This window comes from Podarcis erhardii, assembly GCF_964252035.2.
Source record: "Podarcis erhardii genome assembly, chromosome: 15".
In the NCBI taxonomy this organism is placed as follows: Eukaryota; Metazoa; Chordata; class Lepidosauria; order Squamata; family Lacertidae; genus Podarcis; species Podarcis erhardii.
The window spans coordinates 44367326-44382481 of record NC_138505.1 but is presented as its reverse complement, the minus strand read 5'-3'; the positions used below and the strand labels follow the sequence as shown (position 1 = coordinate 44382481).

The 15156-nt window shown below is 44.5% G+C and overlaps 1 protein-coding gene across 2 annotated transcripts in view; it reads left to right on the top strand.

Annotated features, from left to right (window-relative positions):
* Positions 1 to 2979: 2979 nt before the first annotated feature.
* Positions 2980 to 15156, top strand: part of MYO18B (myosin XVIIIB) — a 275393-nt gene continuing 263216 nt past the window's right edge. Inside the window, exons 1-2 of one of the 2 annotated variants that reach the window (XM_081842590.1) lie at positions 2980 to 3070; positions 3106 to 3483. The gene's annotated coding sequence lies outside the window, so the exon portion shown is untranslated. Of the gene's footprint in view, positions 3071 to 3105; positions 3484 to 15156 lie in introns of those variants that run through there. The other variant, XM_081842591.1, reaches the window with a different exon arrangement.

Sequence of the window (15156 nt, the reverse complement as noted above, 5' to 3'; positions counted from 1 at the left end):
AAACCCTTACCTTACAATTTCCTTGCTCTTGTCCAGCCCAGATAGGCTGCAGTGATGCTGATGCTGGTTGGGTGGCTCTTCCCCTACCACAGCTGCTGCTATTGCCCCTATCATGGCAATATAAAGCATTACCTGGAGACTAAAATTGAACAGCATGAAAGCCAAATGCTTGCTTAAGCAGAAAGATTCTTCACCTGGTGGCGAATATTTGCAAATGAAGAGGCAGGGTAAATCTCATCAGGCAGGAAATTCCATCATCTAAGCTAGGGGGTCACCAAAACAGTGCCTAAGGGGGCACCAGCAACCGCAGAGGTCTTTTCTGGTGCCTTCCAGAATGAACCACTCTGTTGGAGTCAACAAAATAAGCTGCAATATATGCTTGATTGCAGCATGTGTATGTTACCCATAGCAGTTTTCCCTGGGCCCAAAAGGTTGGCAACACCTAACTAGGCTACCACTATAAATTTAAAGCTGTTTTATATCCTGAAAAAGAAAAGCATGCCACTAGGTGGCAGTGCACACTTACTCCTTACGTAAAGCAGTGGAGTATTTTGTAATACAGTATGTGGAGTATTTGAATGTCTGTGTGAGAATGAGACACAAGGACTGAAGCAGATATGGTAGCAGAAGCATTTCAAAAAAGTTTATTTTCAGTGCTGAAATTTGATTTCCTCAAAGCGACATCTTAGGCCCCTTCTGCACTATACATTTAAAACAGTACAACTTTAAATAGTCATACAACTTTAAATAGTCATCTTCCCCAAAGAATTCTGGGAACTGTAGGGCACTGAGAGTCTCTCCCTTCACAGTGCTACATTTCCCAGAGTTCCCTGGGAGTACCTCTCTGAGGGAGAATGGGAGATGAAGAATTTCATTGTATTGGATCAGAAAATTGATATGCTTACCAACAGGACTGGCCCAAGACATCTTGGGGTAGAACAGCGAATGGTGCTGTCTCCAAACAAGGTGCCTAGTGGCCAAGACTGATTGATATACGTTGGCCTCTGGGATAGGAAATTTCACAAGTACCACTCCATGGGAGTAAAAATTCAACAACAACAAATTATAAGAAGTAAAAAAAGGTCTTTTCACATCATCCCAAACCAAGCTGTTTTCATAACTGTTTTCATAGCATGCTAGAGCAACATAGCACGCTAGAGCATGCACATAGAGCACATTGCAGTAGTCCAAGTGAGAGATAACCAGAGCATGCACCACTCTGGTGAGATTGTCTGCGGGCAGGGAGGGTCTCAGCCTGTGTACCAGATGGAGCTGGTAGATAGCTGCCCCAGACACAGAATTGGACAGCTGTGAGTCCAAAATGACTCCCAGGCTGCGCACCTGGTCTTCAGGGGTGCAGTTACCCCATTCAGGACCAGGGAGTCCTCCACACCTGCCCGCCTCCTGTCTCCCCAAAAGAGTACTTCTGTCTTGTCAGGATTCAGCCTCAATCTGTTAGCTGCCATCCATCCTCCAACCGCCTCCAGACACTTACACAGGACCTTCTGATTTGAAACAAAGGTAGAGCTGGGTATCATCCGCATACTGATGAACACCCAGCCCAAACCCCCTTATGATCTCTCTCAGTGACTGCATGTAGATGTTGAAAAGCATGGGGGAGAGGACAGAACCCTGAGGCATCCCACAAGTGAGAGCCCAGGGGTCTCAACACTCATCCCCCCCCACCACTTTCTGAACACGGCCCAGGAGGAAGGAATGGAACTACTGTATAACAGTGCCACCAGCTCCTAACCTCTCTAGACGGTCCAGAAGGATGTTATGGTTGATGGTGTCAAAAGCCGCTGAGAGATCCAGCAGAACTAGGAAACAGCTCTCACCTTTGTCCCTAGCCCGCCGGAGATCATCGACCAGTGCGACCAAGGTAGTTTCAGTCCCATGTTGAGGCCTGAATCCCGATTGGAAGGGATCCAAATGGTCCGCTTCTTCCAGGCGTGCCTGGAGTTGTTCAGCAACCACCCACCCGCTCAATCACCTTGCCCAAGAATGGAAGATTTGAGACTGGGCAATAGTTGGCCATATTGGCAGCATCTAAAAATGGTTTTTTAATTTGAAGCTATACTATGAAGCCTCGTGCCTTTGCTGGATTAAAGATTGGATTGTTATAAAAAACACAGACCTGTTGGATTTGGAAGGTTTCAACATCAGATTCGGCTGGCACGCATATTTGTGGCGCAATAAGGAAAAGGTCCACAAAGGATTTTCTAATCATATTATTAGAGGGCCACTGCTGGAAGTATGGGAGAGAAATAAAAAATTATTAGAAAGAAGCACTCCCTGGTGGTTATCGCCAATCGACATCTTAACAACAACAAAAATAAATATTGAAGGAGAAAGATGGACTTATGAAGATCTGTTAGTAAAAACAGAAAAAGGATGGAAGATCAAACCATATGAAGAGATAAAGAATAAACTAACAGGTTGGATTCAATTTCATCAAATTAATGCTTTGTGGACCGAAGACAAAAAGATCGGGATGAACGAAAGAAAATCCAGATTCCAGGTAGAAATATTGGAAGGCAAATCAAAACTCCTATCCAAAATGTACAACCAGCTGCTAGAATGGGATACTAAGGATGAAGAAATAAAAGAAGTAATGGTGAAATGGATACAATCTAGAGTATGATAGTTGGAAGAAACTTTGGAATAAAGGCATGAAATTTTCAGCTTGTACAACACTTAGAGAGAACATGGAAAAAATGATGTACAGGTGGTACATCACACCTGTAAAATTAGAAAAAAATGTATAAAACCAGAGATAAAACATGCTGGAAATGTAAAATTAAGGAAGGCAATTTCTATCACATGTGGTGGACTTGTGAGGTAATTAAAAAGTTTTGGGAACTTATTTATAATGAATTAAAAAATATATTTAAATATACCTTCACAAAAAAACCTGAGGCCTTCCTTTTGGGGATAATTGGAGAAGAAATTAAAAAGGAAGACCAATAAGCTATAGTAGAGGGTCGGTTTGTGGTGCTCTTGTGTATGTTTGCATACGTCTCATTATCTGCATGCTTACTCATGAGTGAACTCCATTCTGTTTAATGAGGCTTTCCTCATGTGTTTTAGGCTTGCGCTAGTGAGTCATCCTTGTTTTTGGTGCTTGAGCAAGGGCTCGCTGTGTGCGGGCCTGGAGGATCAAGCTGACCCTTGAGATGTGCTCAGAGGGGAGGAGAGCAAGGGCTTGGCTCAGTCAGCTGGCTGGCTGGCTCTTCCTGGCCCTGTCACTCAGCCATTCCCCAGTCCTGATGCCTGGGCATATTTATAGCCATGACCTGTCCCCTCGACTCAGCTGCTGGCTCTCATCTGCGGTGGGAGGGAAGGGAGGGGCCCCCTTCTTAGCCTCTGCCCTCCTCCTCTCTGCTTTTCCTGTGCTTGGTAGGAACCTGTAGCTGCTTCTGGGAGGTTCTTTGTGTAGAAACTGTCCCCCTCCTGTTGCTGGCAGTGCTGAAAATAGAGAAGGTAGACAATCCCTGGGCTTGTTTGGTTGGGGAGGAAATTGGGGAGTGGGTTCTTGGGGAGTGATTGGGAAGGGGATTAATTGGGCAGGGAGCTGCTTTGGGATACAAAATGTCTTTCTTTCAGTGTGCTGCTTGCTGGGTGTGAGGGGCTATTTTTAGCCAGGTATGAAGAAGGCCTGGAGGAACACGAGGGGCCATCAAATGGCTGGAGCTGATCCCTTCAGCATATGGCTGTGCATGCGCACACCATAGGATCATATATGTTGAGCAAGACATGATTTAAGTGGGCAGGAATGTTCATTTATTGATTCTCTGAATTATCCATTCATCAGAAGTGAGCTGCCAGGCACTGATGAAACTAGGAGCATCCTGTTAGGTAGGGATGGAAAATTCGTTTTCTGAATATTGATGGTTTTTGCAATGGTGGCATTGAGGCCCCTTCTGGAACCAAGACGTTTTGAGAAGAGTGCCCGTGTGGCGTAGTTGCTTAGAGTGCCACCAGGGTTCAAATTGCCATGGAGCTCACTGGGTGACCTTGAAGGTCAGCCACACTGAACTCTCAGTCCTAACCTACCTCACAGGGTTGTTGTGGAGATTAAATGAGGAGTTCCTGGGGGGGGGGGAAGAAGGATAGAAATGCAATAAATACATAATCTAGGAACTGGCAAAGATGGAGAGAGCAAGATCTAAAGTGTGAAAATGAAAAAGAAAAAATCCTGATGCAAGTTTTAACCTGCTTTTAGTGTTAACATTGCTTTAACTTTTTGGAAGTCTTAAATTATTGTTGTTAATATTGTTCTTTTCATTGATATTTTTAAGTTGTCTTTTTCTGGAAACTGTTTTGAGGTTGTTGTTTTACAATCAAGCCATGTTTAAATTTTATGAAAATAAAATAAAAATAAAAATCCCAGAAGCCCAACTTGGTGGGATGAAGGAATGTTTCCTTTTAAAGAAATCAAATGGGGGAACTGTGATGGTGGTGTTTACTTACTCATTGATAGGAAATGCAGAAATTTAGTCTTTGAGCTCCGAAATGCTATAGAGACTGCTAGCAAAGCAGGGTGTATTTGTGCGCCCCATTCATATATTCAGCATATCCATTGGTGCATGAGAATTTAATCATAGCAAGGCATGTCTGAATGCGTTTGAATCTGCTGATCGGGAGTGTCTGATTTTTGGTTTGCTGGATGCAAGTGTTGGAGAAAATCCGGCATTGAAGTGATCCTGATAGCTGAACATTGTGAGATCCAAATTCCTCATTCCTTTCCTTTCTTTCGCTTAACACCACTCACACAGAGAGCTATCAGCAGAGGGAAACGGCCGTGGATTTGTGTGGAGAAGGCCCTACCAGGAAATCCATGGTGTGAGGAAAACTAAGAATCTGAAAATTTGTAACCATTTTATGGAGAGAGCAAAAGAGGTCCCTTGTGCTTCAAACAGCTGCATAAGTCAGAAACTGAAAGGTGAAGCTATTCCTGGTATGGAGGTGCAATGGTGGGAAAAGCTTCATCTAGGTGCATGCACCTATGTATATGTATGTGAAAGGCAAGGGGGCAAAGAGGCCATGACCCTGAAGGAGGGAGCCAAGTGGGTAGGGGGGTGGCGGGTGAAGTCATCTCATGGGCATTGTGCTTTGAGTGGCGTATTTCATTTTAAGCACAGTATACAGTAATTACTGCATTGCAGGGGGTTGGAATAAATGAGAACATGAGACTCTAAATCTCACAGTTGTGGGTTGGAGCCCCATGTTGGGCAAAAGATTCCTACATTGCAGGGGGTTGGACTAGATGACCCCTATGATTCCTTCCAACTCTACAACTCTGTGCTTCTACTTTTTCTGTAGTTGTCTCATTGCTCCTATTGAGACAGAAACTGGAGAGAATGTTAACAGCATTACATTGACTTAGAATAATAGAATTGTAGAGTTGGAAGGGACCCCAGGGTCACCTTACTAGGTGCAATGCAGGAATCTCAACTAAAGCATCCATGCCAGGTGGACATCCAACCTCTGATTAAAAACCCCCAAGGAAGGAGAGTCCACAGCCTCTCCTTCCTTGAGGGAGATCGTTCAGCTGTTGACCAGAAGGTCTTTCTGATGTTTACTCAGAATCTCCTCTCTTGTAACTTGAAGCCATTAATTTGAGTCCTACCCTATGAGTCTCCTTCAAGAGATCCTACTCTGCTTTCCTTGTTTTTCAGAAAGGACCCACCGTGGTGTAGGGCATGTGGAGATGTGCTTTGCTCAGGGTTAGATAGAAAGCCCTTTAAAGCAGGAGTTGGAAGCCTTTTTTAGCCCAAAGGGCACCCTCCAAAGGGCTGCATGCCAGCACTGGTGGTGGGGCCCATAGGAAAAAAAGGGTGACTCCACTAGGTAACCACTCAAAAGCCAAAGGTTCCTAAACATAAACACCTATCCCTATTTATTAATGTGATAAGAGGCAGTGTTGTGTAGTGGTTAGAGTATTGGAGCAGGATCCAGGAGACCAGGGTTCAAATTCTCCCCCTTGACCATGAAGCTCACTGAGTGACCTTGGACCAGTCCTTGCTTCTCTCAGCCTAACCTACCTCGCATGGTTGTTATGAGGATAAAATGGGGAGGCGGGGAATGGTACAAGCCACCTAGGAGGAAAAAAGTGGGATATAAATGCAATAAATAAATATTATCCATCCAGGCATGATCAGAGCTCAAGGGGACATTCCGGCCAGCCAGAAGCAGGGGAGGGGATGGGCCTGAGGAAGGGCCAAGCCTGGGGAACAATCCTCCAGGCCTGAGCTTCCCCGTGCCTGCTTTTTGAGACAGCTTGGCTACTGGGAAAATGACTTGACCAAAATTTCAGAGAGTCTCTGGTGTTCAGGGTTAAGGCAAATAAATAATGGTCTTTCAAGTGTTGAAAGCATGTTGCACTTCATAATCTTTAACAGCTTTAACATCTTTAACAGTATAAGTATTATGGGAGAGGGGCCATAGCTCAGTGCTAGAGCACCTGCTTTGCACACAGAAGCTCTCCAGTTCAATCCCTGACAGCTCCAGATGGGGCTGGGAATGTCCTCTGCCTGAAACCCTGGATTTCTATGGGGTTTAAGGCAGGGATTTTCCCTGGATCCTACCTGGAGCTGGCAGAGATTGAACTGCAGTCCTTCCTTCTGCATGCAAAGCAGATGCTCTGCCACTGAACGACTGCCCCATAGGAAAGAAGGATCAGCAAACCATGTCTTTCTTCACAGGTTCCTGGTAAGGAAATATGCTTTTGATTTGCTCCCTGGCTAGACTTTGATCAAACTGACTTGTAGGCAGCAATTCTCCATGGTTGTTAGTCACCCATCTGCAAGAAGACAGTCCAGGTTGCTTTCTGGAAAAGGTGCTTGAGCTGACTGCAGTTTCTATAGCTAGGAGTCCCTGGAATGATCAGATTTCTCCTGAAAGTCCATCCCTGTGGAATCCAGCCAGCCAGTCAGGGCATGTCCAGGTGGCTCCAATTTCAGGGTTTCAGGCGCTTCTGATCCTTCCTGGCAGATGTGCTGAGCTCTGCAGCCCTGGGTGATTTTTACACTGGGCCACAAAGATTGGATCAACAAAGGGTGCAATGGTGGTAATGGGGCTAGACTGCTTGGGGTAAGTGGAGGCAAAATATGCTGGCTTTTCTGTGGTTGTGTGATGCTATAGCACTGAGTTGGGCAATGTGTGGAGCCACTGGATAGCACATGCTTTTCTTTGCCAAAGACGCAGGTATGACTAACTCAAATGCACATCGGAGCTGCTGTTCTAGGTCAGTCTAGCTCAGCAACATGGCAATCAAGGACAGTGGATTAATATCTTAAAGATAGTAAGCTGTGCTGGTTGGGACTTATAGCAGCTGTAGTCCAAAGCATCTGGCAAACAAAAGGCTGCTGTTGTTGACAACTCCCAAGCCTTCTCTTAGGGCTGGCTGGTTTTAGGAGGAAAGATCAGATGCTTTGCTCTAGTCCTAATTCCATTGTTAGGTGACACTCTCAATTTGCAGATCCTTAGTCCCAAAGCAGGGGCTGCATGGATGAAGCTGTGTGTAAGGAACGTTCTACATTTGCCTGTCAAAGCAATGATGGCTGTTAGTGGTTTGAACACATTTGGGTGGGGAGATCAAGTGAAAGAGGGGGTCTGGGTCCAAAAGAGGTGGAAATATAGATCTGACCCATGGGTGGGTAATTAACAAAAGAATCAGCTGGGTGTCTAGATTCAAAAATGGGGATTTGCACACTCTTCAGTGGAGAGAGCCTCCAGACCCCTCTTGTTCTCCAGGCCTCAGGAAGCGTACTGACCCCTCTTGCTCTCCAGGCTTCAGGAAGCTCTGCGCAGCCCTCGGGAGCCCTGCGCGAAGTCGCGCTGGGCTCCCGACGGCTGCGTGGAGGTGCCTGCAGCCCCAGGCTTCACCCAGCTCCGCGCAGCCCTCCGGAGCCCTCCCGATGGCTGCGCAGAGCTGCCTGCATTCCGAAGCCTGGGACGCGCTGAAGAGAGTGCCCAGCTTCGCGCTAACTAACCAACCAACCAACTAAGTATTAACTAACTAACCAACCAACCAACCAACCAACCAGCCATCTCCATTAATTTCATTGGGCCAACATTGGCATACAGCACAATATTTAGTTTTCTTGATATATTTCTTGCACTATAAAGTGTATTCTGTATTCTAAACAGAGCAAAAATAACCTAATATAGATTGCATAGAAAAGTTGCAATATTCCAAAATCCAAAAATCATGCCTGCCCATTTGTTTTAATCTATTTACATTTTTGTACCCCTGTCTTTTCTCAGATAGGGCTGAAAGCAGCATACATAAAGCAAAACACCCCTCCCCCAATTAATAATGAAATCAACAATTTTCTATATATGAAAAGCATAAGAGAAAACTATAGGGTTGTGCACAGATAAGATATTTACCTCCAAACTCACTTTCCTGAGTCAGGTGACAGGGGCAAAAACTTGGATGTCTTCCTCATTTACTGCAAGGTGGAAATCAAGAGAAGCCTTTCATTTTTTTGTGTGTATTTTTGCAGAATTGGATGAAATTTTCCAGCATATCAGTCTGTTCAGAGGGGGCAGAGCCTGCAAAATTTCAGCCAAAGAGAATCATAGAATCATAGAATAAAAAATCATAGAATCATAGAGTTGGAAGAGACCACAAGGGCCATCGAGTCCAACCCCCTGCCAAGCAGGAAACACCATCAGAGCACTCCTGACATATGGTTGTCAAGCCTCTGCTTAAAGACCTCCAAAGAAGGAGACTCCACCAACACTCCCTGGCAGCAAATTCCACTGTCTCGCCAGATTCCACTGTCTCGCCAGATGCAGCTTTGTCACGCTGGCCACATGACCCCAAAGTGTCTTCGGACAGCGCGGGCTCCCGGCCTCTTGAGTGAGATGAGCGCGCAACCCTAGAGTCGGACACGACTGGCCCGTACGGGCAGGGGTACCTTTACCTTTATATACAGGAACAAAATATGGATCTTTAGCTTGCTCTCTCATACATGACTCACAACTCCCAACCTCCAACTCCTACACTGATACACAGAACACTGAACTATTCCAGTTAGTAGGCCATTAATTATCACTCCCTTGAGAGAGCTTGACCAATCATGGAGCTGTCTCCATGCCTCTGTCTCACCAGGCAGACTTATTCCTTCAGATTGCCTTCTGACTGTCTGCCAAACCTTAATTGACTCTGTGTGAGTAGCTGCACGTATTCAGATTCCCAACATATCCATTGTACCACAATTGGTAGAGGCACCGGGATCAGAGATCAGCTTTGGGCTTACCCGAGGCAGGCGCAGCCCAACCCGTTTTACCACCTGAGACGAAATGGGAATGTTCTCCCCTGCCTCCCAACCATGCGTATTGGTAGGCTGGTTTTGAAGACCTGAATCTACACCAGCCAGAAGCAATCAATCAATTGACGGACTAAACCAACTGACTGACTGATGAAGCTTCCAAATGACAGACGGGAAAGGGTAATGCAGACCCTCCCCCATGCCCTTTCTCCACTAAAAGTGGTAGGTGGGGAATCAGTGGGAGACAGCTCTTTCTTTCTTTCTTTCTTTCTTTCTTTCTTTCTTTCTTTCTTTCTTTCTTTCTTATATCACCTTATACCCATGGATCTCAGGGCAGTTTACAACATAAAATTACAATACAGAAAACACAAAATACATTATAAAAATAAAAGCAGAGACAACCCAATAACCCTCCCCCCTTCTGACAGCTTCAGGGGTTTCAAGCAGGAAACCTAGGCTGCTTCTGTCCAGAATGGATCTAGATCTTTGGACAATCCCAGAGATGATCCCTGCACCAGGTGCTTTTTCAATCGGCCAGAAATGGGGCATTTTTGGTGATGGCATTGCATCTTCAGAATGACCATTCCAGGGATTCCTGCTCTACTAATCAGTGGCAGGGGACAGCAAACTTTTTCAGCAGGGGGCCGGTCCACTGTCCCTCAGACCTTGTGGGGGACGGACTATATTTTGGAAAAAAATAATAATGAATGAATTCCTATGCCCCACAAATAACTCAGAGATGCATTTTTTTAAAAAGCACATATTCTACTCATGTAAAAACACCAGGCAGGCCCTACAAATAACCCAGAGATGCATTTAAATAAAAGGATACATTCTACTCATGTAAAAACATGCTGATTCCCAGACCGTCTGCGGGCCAGATTTAGAAGACAATTGGGCCAAATCTGGTTCCCGGGCCTTAGTTTTCCTACCCATGGTGTAGAGCAGCCTTGCCCAAACTGCTGTTCTCCAGATACTGTTCGACTCCAACTCCCATGAGTCCCCACCAACCTGGCCAGTGATCAGGGATATTGGGAGTTGGAGACCAACAATTTATGGAAGACATCAGGTTGGGGAAGGCAGTTGCAGACTATGCTAAAATGAATGGAGCCAATGATCTTACTAATGCAGCTTCTTTTCTCCCTAAGATGGCAACAATTGAAAGTGGCAAGACAGAGGGTCTTCGAGGAATGGTTTACAACATCTCCATTCAATAGCTGAGCTACATGATCTTTTTATCTAGCAGTATTTTTTTAAGTTCTTACAATTCATAGAGGATATGGCTATCATTGGCTATTAGCCAAGATGGCTCTGCCCTGCCTCTATGTTCAGAGGCAGTAAATGCTTCTGAATGTCAGTTGCTGGAAGCCACAGGAAGGAAGAGGGATCTTGTGCTCAGGTCCTGTTTGTGAGTTTCCTATTGGGGGATCTGGTTGTCCACTGTTGGCCATTGGCCTGATCCAGCAGGTTCCAGTGATGATGGTGATGATGATCATGATGAGAATGAGCATGTTATTATTTCTACCCCCAGTTCTGAATGGGTTGCTCTAGCCACTCTGGGAGGCTTCAAGCATATACAAAAACATTTGTTGTTGTTTAGTTGTCTAGTTGTTTAGTCATTTAGTCGTGTCTGACTCTTCGTGACCCCATGGACCAGAGAACGCCAGGCACTCCTGTCTCCCACTGCCTTCTGCAGTTTGGTCAAACTCATGTTTGTAGCTTCAAGAACACTATCCAACCATCTCGTCCTCTGTCGTCCCCTTCTCCTTGTGTCCTCAATCTTTCCCAACATCAGGGTCTTTTCCAAGGAGTCTTCTCTTCTCATGAGGTGGCCAAAGAACTGGAGCCTCAGCTTCAGGATCTGTCCTTCCATTGAGCACTCAGGGCTGATTTCCTTAAGAATGGAGAGGTTTGATCTTCTTGCAGTCCATGGCACCCACCCTGTGGAACGCCCTTCTTTCAGATATCAAGGAGATAATTAATTATACAACCTTTAGAAGACATCTGAAGGCAGTCCTGTATACAAAAACATAATTAAACATTAAACATTAAAAACCTCCCTATAGAGGACTGCCTTCAGATGTCTTCTAAAGATTGTATAAGACTTATCTCCTTGATATCTGATAGAAGGGCGTTCCACAGGGTGGGTGCCACTACTGAGAAGGTCCTCTGCCTTCTTAGATCATAAAGTGCATGCAGATATGAACCCGTACACCATGGGTTCACCTTTGGACTTGCAGCAAGTGGAATGGGAACTAGCACTTTGGGACAGGCTCTTCAGCAGAGAGGGCAGCTTGTTTTCTTCGCTCACACCTTGCTGCTCTCTTTGGACACTTTTAGGCTGCTAATGCTGACAGGTGGGTTGAATTGGATATAGCACAAACTGATCCCTATGAGCCAGGTGTACTTTCTAATTAGGAAGAAGTGTTTTAGACATTTATCCAACTTTTACAAGACCTTTCAAAGGTGTGTTTAACCTCTTTTCGTTTGTGTGCAAAACCTTCCTTTAATACCCTTTCAGCTCTAGAAGATGCCTGTGAAAAGAATACCAACTTTTAAAGCCCCTCCTTTCCCGCTAAATACAATGCCTCTGAACCTCTGAACACCTCTGAATGATTTGAATTGCCTCTTAAAATTCTGCATCTTCTCCCTTACACCCCTTTTAACACAGGAAGTGGTGGTGAGCTGCATACTTTGACTATGCACTGTGTGAAGAAGCAATTCCTGCATTTGCAGGGGCTTGGGCTAGATGACCCTTGGGGTCTGTTCCAACTCTCCCATTCTATAATTCTGTGAGCATGAACACTAGAACTGTGTGAGCTATATTTGTCATAATATCACATAACATCACAATTTTGATGGCATTTAATTATCCTTTCGTTGTGCTTCTGAAGTGTGCAGGATGTTTGGAACTGACTTAAGTATTTTGCAAGACACTTGCTGATTCGGGATGCATGTGGCATTTGTGTGATAGAGAATGAGAGAGAGGCAGAGAATGGTGACTGTTTTGATTCCATTCTTCCTGGGCCCCCTTCCCATGAACCTTGATAAAATCAGGCCTGCTTCTGGATGGACTTTGCCCGGATAAGTCTATAAGGACATATAGAAAATATTTGAGCGGTTCTCAGCTCTAGCTGTCTAGAAAGCAACCAGAGCATGACTTTTTTTAATGAGACAGCACAGAGTTGATGCCTTGGCATTCTGTGGAGGGAGGCCCAGTATCTGTACAAATCAAAGGATCCGCGTGAACAGCCTTTAGCTTCATGCAGGAATGGTTCATTGTGTTTCTTGGCCTGTGGGCTTCTCTTGCTCGGTGATTCTGTGACCTCAAGAGCTGGCGCTGATGTTCCTCTTACCCCCAAACTGCTGCTATGCACACAGGTGAGGGACTTGCCTGCAATCAGCATTTCTTGAGGGCTTCTGATTAGAGAGAGAGGCAAATATGCCAATTTTGGTTCCTCAGTTTGGTGAGCCAGTGTGGTGTAGTGGTTAAGAGCGGTAGTCTCGTAATCTGGGGAACCGGGTTCATGTCTCCGCTCCTCCACATGCAGCTGCTGGGTGACCTTGGGCCAGTCACATTTCTTTGAAGTCTCTCAGCCCCTCTCACCTCACAGAGTGTTTGTTGTGGGGGAGGAAGGGAAAGGAGAATGTTAGCCGCTTTGAGACTCCTGAAGGGGAGTGAAAGGCGGGATATCAAATCCAAACTCCTCCTCCTCCTCCTCCTCCTCCTCCTCCTCCTCCTCCTCTTCTTCTTCTTCTGTTTTTCATTTTTCTAGGCATAAGTTCAGTTTTCCACATTTTCACAGCATTTTTAAAAAGTCAATGAAAATTCATCAATTCACATTTCAGATTCTTCTACCTTTTGCTAATGGACATATGCCTGTGTGCAATTTTGCCCAAGGTACACTTTTTTTTTTTTTTGCAGAACAATTTCCCCTAATATTATGGATTTTTGGATGCTGTTATTAGGAATATATGTATATTTATGCACACTTCACCCCATCTATGCATTTTTGTGCATGTGCCTTGGCTGAATTGCAAAATTCAGAGAAGTATGGATTTTTAAGAATGGGTTTCAGTTTCTGTGTATTTTGGAGAAGTGCACATTTGGTAAGTTCACCCAGAGGCAGAGCTAGCTGCTCTGGCACCTGGAGCGGTGGTGATACACCCACAGGGGTTCCAGTGCCCATGGTGATCCCAGGGGGGGGGTGGCACGGCGAGCACAGAGGCAGTGGCGCACGTGGCAAGTGTCCCCAAGGGGCGGTGCCACTGGTGGTGAGTGTCCTGAGCAAGTGTCCCAGGGGGGTGCCACCCGCAGCGATGTCACCTCCCTCAGGTATGACACCCGGGGTGGAGCGCACCCCCCACACCCACCTTCCTCCGCCACTGAGTTCACCTTTAATGTGAACTGAATTGAATACCTCTCCCACTCCTAGTTCTGATTGTGTGCTTGTGTTCTACTTTACAGAGGATAACCCTCTATTTGAAGGAGTCTTCTGTCTGGAGTGCTGCCTGGTCCAAGCCCAGTGTGCTTTGTTTGTTTGTTTGTTAAATTTATATCCCACCTTTTCTTCCAAGGTACATGCAACTTCCCAAAGGCAGATCTAGGGGAGTCCAACTAGTTCAGTCATACTGGGTGTGGAGCTTCTAGGGTGCTACAGCAAGCGCCAAAGTCCACCACTGTTTTCTCACCCCTCATTTATTTATTTTTTATAATATTTTATTTGGGTTTTTCAAACATGAATGCCAAAATAAAAAACAGTGTAACATATATCATAACATCTTTTCATAACATCTTTGGACTTCCTCGCGCCTCCCGCTCCCATTTGCATCATTGCCAATTCTTGCCAGCAATTTATCATCTTGTTTACACTCTTATGTCAAATTCATTTAGATATAATCTATAAATTCTCCAAAAGGTTTATAATTTTTCCTCAAATATACTTATCATCTTAATTCTCACTAATTTAGTGGTGCACAATTATTTATGATCTAGCATCCTTTCTTAGCATTCAACCAAATTACAGTATTTTTTTAAGTAAATCTTGAATTTCTTCCAATCTTCTTCAACTCCTCACCCCTCATTTAATTCCCTGTGAGGTAGGTTAGGCTGGCAGGCAGTGACTAGCCCATGATCAACCAGTGAGCTTCATAGCAGAGTGTGGATTTGAACCCTGTTCTCTCCCAGCTCTTAGTTTGACACACTAAACACTGCATCACATTGCCTCTCTCTCTCTTTTTTAATTTTTTTAATTGATTTTCCAATACAAATTTATAAAACCATACCAATTTTTTTAATCACAAATATATTATTTTAGACTTTCCTCAGTTCTCCTGCGAATCTTCCGTTTTGATTCTTTCTTTACGCATTTCCTAATTTAATATTGCCTTTTATCAAACCTTCCCCCTCCCTATTCCCTTTTTTACAATACTCCAGATATTTTCACAGAGCTTCTTGCAAACCCACAAGCGTTATTTGCTCATCGCATATACTTTTCAAATAATCTGTAAATTTACTCCAGTCCTCAGTGAACCTGTGATCCCGTAGATTTCGGATCTTTCCTGTTAATTTATCAAGTTCTGCATAATCCATGAACTTCATTCTCCATTCTTCCATCGTCAGTAATTCTTCTTGTTTCCATTTTTGGGCCAGTAATATTCTTGCCACTGTTATTGCATATTGAAAAAGTTTACAATCCTTTCTATTTATTTCATTTCCTACCATTCCTAACAAAAATGCCTCTGGTTTCTTAACAAATGTATATTTCAACATCTTTTTCAATTCATTATATATCATTTCCCAGAAGCCCTTCACCTTCTTACATTCCCACCACATATGGTAAAAAGTTCCTTCTTTTTCTTTACATTTCCA